This window comes from Rhineura floridana, chromosome 12 (genome assembly GCF_030035675.1).
Source record: "Rhineura floridana isolate rRhiFlo1 chromosome 12, rRhiFlo1.hap2, whole genome shotgun sequence".
NCBI classification, from domain to species: domain Eukaryota; kingdom Metazoa; phylum Chordata; class Lepidosauria; order Squamata; family Rhineuridae; genus Rhineura; species Rhineura floridana.
The window spans coordinates 21,034,997-21,047,048 of NC_084491.1; the positions used below are offsets into that span (position 1 = coordinate 21,034,997).

At 43.3% G+C, this 12,052-nt stretch overlaps 1 protein-coding gene across 1 annotated transcript in view; it reads right to left on the reverse strand.

The window, feature by feature from the left end:
* The window catches only part of ADGRA2 (adhesion G protein-coupled receptor A2), a 139,835-nt gene that overhangs the window by 67,009 nt on the left and 60,774 nt on the right, over nucleotides 1-12,052 (reverse strand). The window lies entirely within an intron of this gene.

Sequence of the window (12,052 nt, forward strand, 5' to 3'; positions counted from 1 at the left end):
GCCCGCCGCTGTTTACAGAGGGAGGGATCCATTTACTAGGAAAGCAACGTTGCTTTCATACTTGGGGCATTCTGACACCAGCCCCTTTCAGGGTTACAGTAAAAGGAATGTCTTCGGCACTCAGCTCTTTCCTGCTTCACCTCCCACTCTTCTCCCCAATTTCCACATACGGGGCCTAAAACAACAAAATGGGCTCGCTGTACCTTGAATGCAAGCGCTCAGTTTTTCCGCCAAGTATTGCGCTAGACTCTTTTAAACACTTCCTCAGAAAAACAGGAACTAAAAGGGTGATGTAGATATGCCTGGACATTGCTCAGGGAAGGCCCTTGGATAGTTTAGCACTTGATGATTAGTCAGGTAAACATGAGGAATTGCTACCATTTATATTGTATTGCACTTGAGGCCATGAAGTCACCAACTGGCTGAACTGGCGTAGTGGCACAGAATGCCCACAAGTGCTCCAACTGCACAGGGTGGGGAGGGAGAAACTAGCATGTTTCTGATGGAAGGGGGACCTTCTCTGACGGAAGGGGGACCTGTTAGCTGGGGTAGGATTTAAAACCACGCACAGGCTTATACAGAAAGAAGCTTTTCTGGACAGACTGTGCTCCTGAGAATTAGGAAGAGGTACCAAGAAGAAGGATAAGGGGCAGAGAGCCACAACACAAAGTAGCTGAAAAAAAGGGTACAGAGTAGAGAATGGACTGAGGAAACAGGAACCCGAGGGAGGCATATATTAAAGAGGAGCCTTGAGAGAAAGGACAGAACATACAGGGAGCTAAAGGGGGGAAAATAGATTAACAATCATGGCTTCAAACTAGGCCCGGCCCGGCCTCCAAGAGGTCTTCTGTATCTTTAAAAGTTGTGCAGGGGGAAGGGAGAATTCCACCTTGTGGTTTTTCCCATTACAGTGTTGCAAGAACACCTGCACTTTATAGCTCTGTGAGGGGAACAGGAGTCTCCTAACTCTTAGCACCCTGAACAAAATTACAGTACCCAGAAGTCTTGCAGGGGAGGCCCTGACTGTTAACATACAGCTTGATGTCTGTTGCAGCCGTGGCCTAAGACAGAATGGCTAGAAAGGATAAGAGAAAAGAGACAAACAGGGCAACCTTAAATATGTCTACTCGAATGGGATACTACACATTCCCCATAATGAGAAACTTCCTCTGAGGTCAAGTATTCCTGTTGTATCTCCGCACACGGGAGTAAGAAAGAGTCATCCAGGATTTTTATTTTACTCATTTATCCATTCATGTCCCACTTTTCTATACTGCACAGGGGAGTAAACTCTGGTCCCAGGCCCACATGCAGTTCTCATTTGGGGGTGGGGAGGTGATGGAGGGGAAGGGATGGCAGCGAGAGAAAAGGAAGTGGGGGGAAAATAGGGTGTCCTGACCACTTTTGATTGTGACCTTCCCACCACCATCACTCCCCTAATTTGCCATTTTAATAAATAGTTGGAGGGAGGTGCCCAGAATGACAAAACAAAATGATAAAAAGTCACAATTTTATTCCGTTTTTGTAATTAAAAATGTATAAAAGGCCCAACGTGTTTTGGCTAATCACATATAGCCTTCATCAGGGGATGTTTGTTTAGATTCTTCCTTCAAAGTGATGATGTTATTGATATTCAAAAGATTACAAATTGTCAGTAACACATTCGTCAGGCTGAATCTGGTACCAGATTCAGCCTGACGAATGTGTTACTGACAATTTGTAATCTTCTGAATAATATCAATAACATCAGATTCAGCCTGACTAACGTGTTACTGACAATTTGTAATCTTTTGAATTATATCAATAACATCAGATTCAGCCTGACTAACGTGTTACTGACAATTTGTAATCTTTTGAATAATATCAATAACATCAGATTCAGCCTGACTAACGTGTTACTGACAATTTGTAATCTTTTGAATTATATCAATAACATCATCACTTTGAAGGAAGAATCTAAACAAACATCCCCTGATGAAGGCTATATGTGATTAGCCAAAATGCGTTGGGCCTTTTACACATTTTTAATTACAAAAACGGAATAAAATTGTGAGTTTTTATCATATTGTTTTGTCATTCTGGGCACTTCCCTCCAACTATTTGTTATATTGAATGACATCCACTTTTTTCCACCTCTCGCCATTTTAATAGCCATGTTGTTTTAATGGGATTGTTTATTGCATATTTAAATTATGGATGTTCATATATTAATGCTTGTGTAATTAGTGTTTATATTTGTAAACAGCTTAGAGCAGGGGTTCCCAAACTATGGTCTGTGGACCACCAGTGGTCTGTGAGCTTCATTCAGGTGGATTTGTGGTTGAAGATGGGACATGACACATCCACCACATTAAATATTGATTTTTAATTTTAATGTTACAGCTTCTTTCCTTTCCTATATTGTTTTACAATTTGAATTCTACGGAATTACAATTGCTACAACAGGCAGAAAAATCATTAAGTGGTCCGCCAAGACCCTCAGCAATTTTCAAGTGGTTTGTAGGTGGGGGGGGAAATTTGGGAATGCCTAACTTAGAAGCCCATTTGGTCATTAAGTAATATAAAATAAATTAATAGCAACAACAACAATAATAATTACTCCCAAGAGAATTTGACCCCACACTTAACACAGGAACATAAGAAGAGCCTGCTGGATCAGGCCAGTGGCCCATCTAGTCCAGCATCCTGTTCTCACAGTGGCCCACCAGGTACCTGGGGGAAGCCCACAAGCAGGACCTGAGCACAAGAGCACTCTCTCCTCCTGTGGTTTCCAGCAACTGGTATTCAGAAGCATACTGTTCCTAGAATGGAGGAGCTATCATGGCATGTAGCCATTGACAGCCTTATCCTCCATGAATTTGTCAAAACATCTTTTAAAGATGCCGCCCTGGGCTCCTGCTGGGAGGAAGGGTGGGATATAAATAAAATAATAAATCAATCAATAATAAAGCCATCCAAGCTGGTGGCCATCACTGCCTCTCGTGGGAGCAAATTCCAGAGTTTAACTATGTGCTGTGTGAAGATGTACTTTCTTTTCTCCATCCTGAATGGGGATGGAAAGATCTGTCCATTTCAGTTCTCTCAGTTTTTCATTTTTCCAGCCTTAATTCAGTTCTCCATATTTCTGCAGCAATTTGCGATTTTTTTTAAAAAAAGATCCTCTTAAAAATTCTCCAGCATTTTAGTGCAAATCTAATAAACACATTTTTATATGCAGTTTTCATGAATGTACGCCTTTTTGCAAGCAATTTCTCCAAAAATAATGTATTTTTGTATGTTATTTTACTAATATATTAATTTTTATGCACCCTTTCCCCTAACACAATAATTTTTTGTAAACACTATTTAATTGGAGAACTGCATTGCAAAACTCGGATAAGGGTGAATTCTGAAGGATGGCTGTGTTTCAGTTCTCATATTGTTTGGGAAAGTGTGAATTCGACAGATCCAGCTTTAAATTTGAACTGAATCGAATTTATCCCCCATCCCTAGTCCTCAGTCTTCTAAGATTCAACTTCATTGGATGTCCATGAGTTCTAGTGTTATGGGAGAGGGAGAAAAAATGTTCTCTATCCACTTTCTCCATGCCGTGCATAATTTTATACACTTTCTATTAATACTTAATGGTTTCCCACTTTTAACTTTCACTTGTTAAAATAAATAAAAAACATTGTAGAAGTAACATACATCACACAATGCAAAAACTGCGGCCAGACATCAAGACAGCCTAGGCACAGTAAACACAATTCCTCACTAGCAGCAAAACACAACAGATTCACCAGTTTTAAGAACAGTACAGCTGGAGGGCAGATTTCATTAACCCACTCCTCCCATTTCTTGCATTGGACCCCAACTCTCTCTCTCTCTCTCTGTCTCTCTCTCTCTCTCTCACACACACACACACACACTCATTCACTCACACAGCTTACAATGGTTGCTGAGTTTATCTGCACTGGACATCTGGTTACTATCAGCCAACACATATTTACAAGTTCAGTGTGAGAGTTCACAGTCGTCACTCTCCGTCAAACTTAACCCTTTAACTCACACATAGGTTTCTCTGCAGATCCCCTAAAATCTGATTTCTTTCCGAGCAAATAGTGCAGACAGAACATCATAAGCTGCATGACAACTTTTTAAAAATGTTTACAGTACATTGGCTCTAACTATGTGCCAAAGCAGTTGTACATAAACTCTGCCATGTGTTAAGCTAAGCATCACCATGCGCCCTTCCATGCATGGCCATCTCTGTACATGGTCAAAGGCACTTTTGTGTGGCTCTTTTTCAAAGCAGTTGCCACATAGCTAGCTATTATTCTATTCTCCACTCTCAGTGCTTCTACTCTGGAATGAAGGGAAGGACTTGATATAAAAATAAAATAAATAAAAATCTTTTCAGGACACACACACACATACATACACACCTTGCAAGTGAGACCAATAATGCCTTATTAGGAGCCAAGCTAAATAGGCATGATTTAGCAATGGGAACTATACAGATTTTAGCATCTGATTTTAGTAATTTTCTTTTGTTAATCAAGTGCTTTTGGACATTTAGCTGTGGCACCTTCTGGGGCAATGCAAAGCAGCTCCCTGACCGCATAGCATACCACACACAGCAACACTGCCTATCACACAAGAGAGTGCTGCTTCAGAGTGAAACTGTAGGGGAAATCCTAGTCAGCAGAGAGCTCTGGAAATCTGGCTAGGACGCATGCAGTAATTATCAAGAGAACAATAGGGTTAACATTTGGAAAGAGGCAATTAGCAAACAGGAAATGCCGTTTAGTTTGCAGTGGAACAGAAACCCCTGTCTGCTCTTGCTCGAGTAATCCCAGACATGGGTGTGGGATAGTGCCTGCAGAAGGCCAATTCCTGTATTATACAAATGGTAATTTGCATGTATGAAAATGTATGAGGTTATGTGAGTGACCACACTAGAGGATTCCCACCCACTTCCCCTGTCTCCCAATATACAGCTTAGAATTAGGTTTCAGATGGGTATATATCAGGACTAGGGCTGGGATCCGTCAACCTAACTGTATCCCGTCAACCTAAGAGGCTGGCATCAATTCCAGTTCTTTCTTCATCTGCTAGCCACTGCTTTTGCCAATCTGTGTAGGTTTATTGGTCAGAAAAAATGTTGATATTGATATTTGTAAAGGAAATACCAATAAATTATATTTCTTTAAATCAGTTTTTGAGGCAGATTTTTTTTAGAACAAAAATCCATTTTCAAAAATAGCCACGGAAATTTGCTACATTAAAATTTGATCCTCAATGACTGAGAATAAGCATATTACTGGAAAATGCAGTCTCATATCTGAATTGGGAAGAATTCTAGCACATCTCTCATCAGGACTAAGGCTGTGAAGCAATGAAATATTTTAACGACACAATCCTATCTGTGTTTACTCAGAAGTAAGTCCCACTGTGTTGAGTAGGGCTCACTTCCTAGGAAGTGTGTTTAGAACTGCAGCTTAAGAGCACAATCCTATGCATATCTACTCAGACGTAAGTTCCATTTTGTTCCATTATACTTTGTTCCCGGTAAGTACTTATAGGGTCACAGCCTGCAATGTTTACTCAGAAGTAAATCCCACTGACTTCTACAGAGCTTACTCTCAAATAAGAGTGAACAGGATTGCACCAAAATCAGTTGACTTTGAACCAATTTGTTTCAATGTATTTGCACATTACAAAACATGAATGGGGGTGGTGGTTGTTTTTAATTCAAAAGAGAGAGCGCAGCTTTTCTCTAGTAAACTGACAATTTTGGTGCTGACCTGCGACAGGATCTTTTCCGTGGCTGCTCCATTTGTGGAATATTTTTCCCAGTGAGGTGACTCTGTTTCTATCACGATTAACTTTCAGGAGGGATTTGAAAACGTTCCTGTTTACCCAGGTATTTCATGGCTGAAGGGGACAGTTCCTGGTAACCTGAAGATCACCGATGAAAGAATGACATTTATAAGCTGTAGTTTAGAATATTTTGACTGTGTTTTACAATATTTTAAATTGTGTTTTAGAACGCTTTTAACTGGAATGGTGCTTTGGAATGTTTTAAACTGTTTTTAGCATGTTTTTCTTTTTCTTGTTAGATTGTTTTCTTTATGTTTGTCGCCCTGGGCTCCTTTGAGAGGAAGGGCGGGATATAAATTCAATTAATAATAATATTTACACATTACAAAACATAGGGTGGTTGTTGTTTTAAATCCAAATGGAAGAGGGCAGCTCCTGTCCAGTTTAAACTGACAATTTTATAAACGAAATATACCATTTATTTTAAAAGAAAAACGTGACCATTAATTAAAGCCCAGAATACTGAATGTACAGGGGCTGGTGGGTATTAAGCGTGCATCTGAGCCATGGTAAGACCACCAGCAGAGACTCCCCTGAAGATCTCAGTGATCGGGCAGGGGTACAAGGAAACAGGTTAAAGATCACCTGATACTTTAATCCTGGACCTAAGTTGTTAAAGGCCTTGTAAATTAACACAAGAACCTTGAACTTGGCTCCGTAGCACCAAGAGAGCCTGTAGAAGCGCCAGAGTGGTATGGTAGAGGTAGTGTGTACACATCAACAGTCTAGCCAGAGCACTTTGCACTAGCTAGAGCTTCCAGAGCAGGCCCAAGGGTAACCCCACACAGAGTGTATTGCAATAATCAAGCCTTGAGGTGACCAGTGCATGAATCTTCGTGGACAGGCTATCCCTGTCCAAAAATGGCCACAGCTGGTGTACAAGCTTTAGCTGGTAAAAAGCTAACCTGACCACTGAGCTTATCTGAACCTCAAGTGACAGAAATGGATCTAGGAGCACCCTTGGACTACGAACCTATGCTTTCAGAGGCAGAATAACCCCATCCATAAGTGGCCAGTCTCCTGGACATAGGGATCACCCACTCACAGTGCCTCCGTCTTCCCAGGGTTCAAGCTGAGTTTATTGGCCCTCATCCAGTCCACCGCTGTGCTCAGACAACAGTCCAGATCATCCTCAGCCTCTCCTGCCTTGATTGTTATGGGAAAATAGAGCTGTGTGGCGCCAATGCACTGATGACACTTTGCCCCCAAACTCCTAATAGTCACTCCCAATGGCTTCATAGAGATGCTGAACGGCATAGGCGACAAGATTGTCCCCTGAGGCACACCGCAGCACAAGGACCATGGGCCTGAGACACAATCTCCCGATCCTATGCTCCAGACACAGCCCTGCAGGTGGGAACAGAAGCACTGTAACATAGTGTCCCTGTTGGGAGTAAAGCACCAATGCATATTACAAGTGAACTGAACCAGTGCAGCCTATTCTTCCCTCTCCTGATTTCTCCTCTAAAATGTTTGTTGTTTTTGCAGGCTATGCTTCTCCCCTTTCTTCTTGCTGTCTTTGTTCTCACTTAGGTAGTAATAGTTCCCTGAGTACAACCTGCATGGCTGCTTCACCATATATGACTTTATTTCTTTTCAGTAAATAAACCTTAAGTTTTTTTATTCTTTCAACACCCAGTCTTAACAGACCAATTATTTCTGCCCTCCAGTGCAATATATCTCTACCAAGAACTCTTAACAGTCCCAAATATTCATCCCACAGAACAGGTCCAAGATGATACCATGGTGAATGGTATCAAAATCCCTTCCATATGTTCCTCTATTTTATTATTGTAATGGGTTCCTTGTCAGATTCCTGAGAGTACAGCTATAAGAGGGCCATACCTGCTCAGTCTCTTGACAAAATACTGTTGATAGCTTTAGGCAAGGTGTGGGGGACCTCAAGCCTGGGGGCCGAATGTGGCTCTCCAGGCCTCTCTGTTGGGCCATCAAGACTCCCCATAGACCACACCCCTCACTGACCCTGCTTCTCCCAAGGGCCACATTCCATCATGCACAAACTTCCAGGGGCCGCATACCAGCGGTGGGCAGGGTTGGAGCCAGAAATGGGCTGAGTGACAGATGTGACTCTTGCCTTGTACAGCAAGCAACATACCAGCCATGCAAAACTCCCTCTCCACGCAGACATCCCTGCCTCTCCATCCTCCATCCAGGCAATTGCGAGGCATGGTCAGAGTTCAAGGACGCAGTCCAGCCAGGCAAAACCACTCAAGGATGGTACAAAGCAGAGCCTGTGAGGACTGCAGCCTGGGGAGAGTCCCAAAGGCCAGATGAAGAGGAGGATTTGGTTCCCAGGCCCGGGGTTCCCCATCCCTGTATGATCCTCTTGCATTAGCCGCTCAAGTGCATATACAGGATTGTGTGAGACTCCCTAGCAAGATCTTCCTACTAAGCTGAACACGGGAATCAGGCCACTAATCTTTTCCAGTGGGGGGAAAAGTGCCTCTGTTCCTATCTACATCATTTTTTTAAAAAATTAAACTTATTCCTGTACCCTTTAAACAGCTTTAGCCTAGCACTATCATCTGGTCTGAGGCTATAGGTGGGTCTAAAAGCCCAAGCTGTGGTTCTTCTTTTTTATCTGGAAAGCAAAACATACCAATTAGCTGCTATGCTGAGCACACAGAAGGACCAGCTCGCCATTCAGCTTTTCGCCAGCTGCGCACTTGACATACAGAGAGGTAATTCACTGGCGTCTCATATGGTAAGAGAGACTTCAAGTCACTGCAAAAGGGCTGAGCCAGAGAAACAAGGGGCTGCACGACGCCAAGCCTCCACTTCATCCCAGCCCAAAGGACGTGTTGACTTTGGCATTTTCAACTGTGTGTTTTGCTTCTATTCTCTGCCATAGCAGCAGGTGGTCAAACGCCATGGGATGTTTGCACTGAAAAGCCCAAGGGAGAAAACGACTTGCCTTGATGGACTCTGCAAGGTTCCTGAAATGAGTGAGCAGTTTGTTTTCTCCAGTGTGGCTGCCTCTCTCTCTCTCTCTCTCTCTCTCTCTCTCTCTCTCTCTGGTTCATACACACACGCGCGTGCACCAGTCTCTTTTGCACACTAGTTCAAATATATAACATTCCACTTGAAGCCAAATTCACTTAGCTTGATAGAGCTCCACAAAGCCATCAGCTCACCCAGCGCAAAGAGAATCGTACATAGGGAAGGCATGGGGAACCTGTGATCCTCCAGATGCTGCTGAACTACAACTCCCATCAGCCCCTGCAAGCATGGCCCAAGTGGATGATATGAGTTGTAGTTCAGCAACATCTGGAGAGCCAAAGGTTTCGCACACCTGCTCTAAGGGAAGAGGTGCCAAAACAAGCAATTCCCAGAGAACAATTTCACTCCATTTTGCACTGGAGTGTCCCGTTCTGGGCATGTATAGTGCTGGGTCAAAGGGGAAGGGCTATAGGTCTCTGGTGGAGCATCTGCTTTGCATGCAGAAGGTTAGGTGTTCCATCACCAGCATTCTCCAGGTAGGGCTGAAACCCTGGAGAGCTGCTGCAAATCAGTATAAACAATACTAAGCTAGATGGACCAATGGTCTGACTCGGTATAAGGCAGTTTCCTATATTCCTGTGTCCGGTTTTGGGCATCTGGACTACTGAATCCAGTTCTGGGCGCCATGTTTTAAGAAGGCTGCGTCTAGAAACAAAGTCCTGCAAGGAATGATAGAAAGAATTGGGTATGGTGAGCCTGGAGGACAGAAGATCAAAGGGAGACATGATAGCTGTGCTATCTAAAAATATCCGAAGGACTGTCACATGAACGGTAGAACAGAATTTTTCTCTGTTGCTCCAGAGGACAGGATTAAGCCAGTGGGTGGAAACTGCATTGCAGGGAAGCAAATGTTAGGGGAAACTTCCTAATGGCTGTTTGACAGTGGAACAGATTGTCTCCGGAGCTGTCGGGCTCTCCTTCGCTGGAGGTATTTAAGCAGATGAATAGCCATCTGTCAGGGAAGGCAACAGCTGCACTGAGCAGTGGATTGACTCAATGACCTCTAGGGTCCCTTTTCAATGCTATCATTACATACAATCTCTGTCCGACATTCTGTTTCTGACAGTGGCCAGCCAGCTGCCTCCAGGAACCTCCTGCCATAATTTTAAACTGCCCTAGTCACCACCACACTGCCATAGCTAAAATGAACTGCTAGGTACAGAGCAGGCAGCACTGGTGACTGAGTGCATTATCCTTCAGGACTGGAAACAGCAGCATGCCCTTGGTGGAAATCAGTCGATCCAAGATCTTTTCAATCAAGCAGTACTTGAGCAGGGGACGTAGGCTTCATTTCCAATGGATGACAGGAAGAAATAAGGATGGGGGAGAAATTCGATGCCAGTTCGCATTTAAAGCCAAATCTATCAAAATCGCACTTCCTGAAACAATATGAGAACCGAAACACAGCCATTCTCCGAAATTTGCACAATTCCCATCAGCCCTAGAAAGCATGGCCAAAGGCCAGGGATGTAGTTCTCCATTCACTGTAAACACTGTTTAGAAAAATGCATCTATATGACTATATTAGTGAAAATAACATACAAAATGCATCATATTAGGAGAAATTGCTTGCAAAAATGTGTACATTAGTCAAAACTAACCTCCTGCAGATAGCATCTTATCATGAGGTCTGTTCCACACAACATAAGAAGTGGACCTTTATTGTTTGGCACCTACCCTTTGGAATTCCCTCCTCTTAAATATTAGACAGCCACCATCTGTTTTTATCTTTTCAGAGCCTACTGAAGACCTTCCTCTTCCAACAAGCCTTTTAAGTAGAGACCCTATCCCAGTCTGCACCTGTGTTGGAATTACTTTTTTTTAGATGTTTTAAAGGTTTTTTTTTTAAAAAAAGATGTTTTTAAAAATGCTGTTTTAATATCTTTTTAAAGATGCTTTGTTTTAATATCTTTTAAACTCATTTGTTTTTTAAATGTTTTAGGGTGATTTTTAGTGGTTTTGTTTGCTGCCCTGGGCTCCTCCTAGGGTGGGACAGAAGTTAAATAAATAAATAAAACTGCATGCAAAAATGTGTTTATTAGAAGAAATTCACACTAAAATACTGAAAAATGTTCATAAGGATTTTTGTTTTAAATAGCAAATTACTGCAGAAATGTGAAGTGAATTTAAGATTGGAAAAATGAGGAAGCGAAATTGACAGATCATTCCATCCCTATCTTCATAAAGCTCTAATCCTCTGGGATCAGAGTATGTAAATGCACCCTGAAAGCCAGAGGGCAAGCCATGAATGTATATGTATCTATATCTAGGCTTCTTTTTTCTTTCCATACCCTGTGTTTTTCTTTTGATTTTATCCCCGGCGTCATCTTAGAATGGGCAAGGATGGGCTTGTAAGGGAGGGTGGGTAAAGGGGAGAGGAACAAGTTTAATATCCTAAAATTGAGCCAAAAGCAATATTTGAACTGTTGACATTGCAATAACAGCAGCAATAGCAGCAACACCTAACTGCTAGAAGCCACGGAAAGGAGACATCAGTCTTCGGCTAGAATCTAGCCCAGGGATGGGAAAACTGTGGCCCTCCAGATGTTGCTGAACTCCAACTCCCACTAACCCCAGGCACCATGGACAATGATCAGGAATGATGGGAGTTATGATCCAGCAGCTTCTGGAGGGCCAGAGGTTCCCCACCTCTGCTCAAGCTGCTAACACATTATCATGTTAAAGGAAATGCATGAAGCCATTACATAGCTGTTTCAGAGCCTGTGGCACTACATCTTTTAAGTGTGTGTATCTACGGAACTGCACTGTAACACAGCGCCGCCCCTAGGCACCGGGAAGGGGCAGTTGCCCCGGGCCCCACGCTTTGGGGGCCCCCGTGCTTGGCGATGAGAAGCTGGGCTGCGGCGGGGGGGTTTCTTTTAAGCCATGCAGTCTCGCCAGCCGCTTCCCGCTCTTGGGGAATCTCCCACTCTTCAGCTGCGTGCCTGAGCGGTTTTTCCCCTCTCCGCTCATCAGCTGTGAAGCGGGTGTGCATGAGGCTTTTAGGCGGGAGGTTTGAATCCCCTGCCTGAGTGGCTTCCTTGTGCTGCCTGCCGCCCGCTTATCAGCTGTGCAGCGCGTTTACAGGCAGCGCTTGCTGGCTTATTCTGGGTGGGAGGTTTGAAAGAGAGAAAGAATGTGGGGCCCCCCAAATATGCTTTTGCCCCAG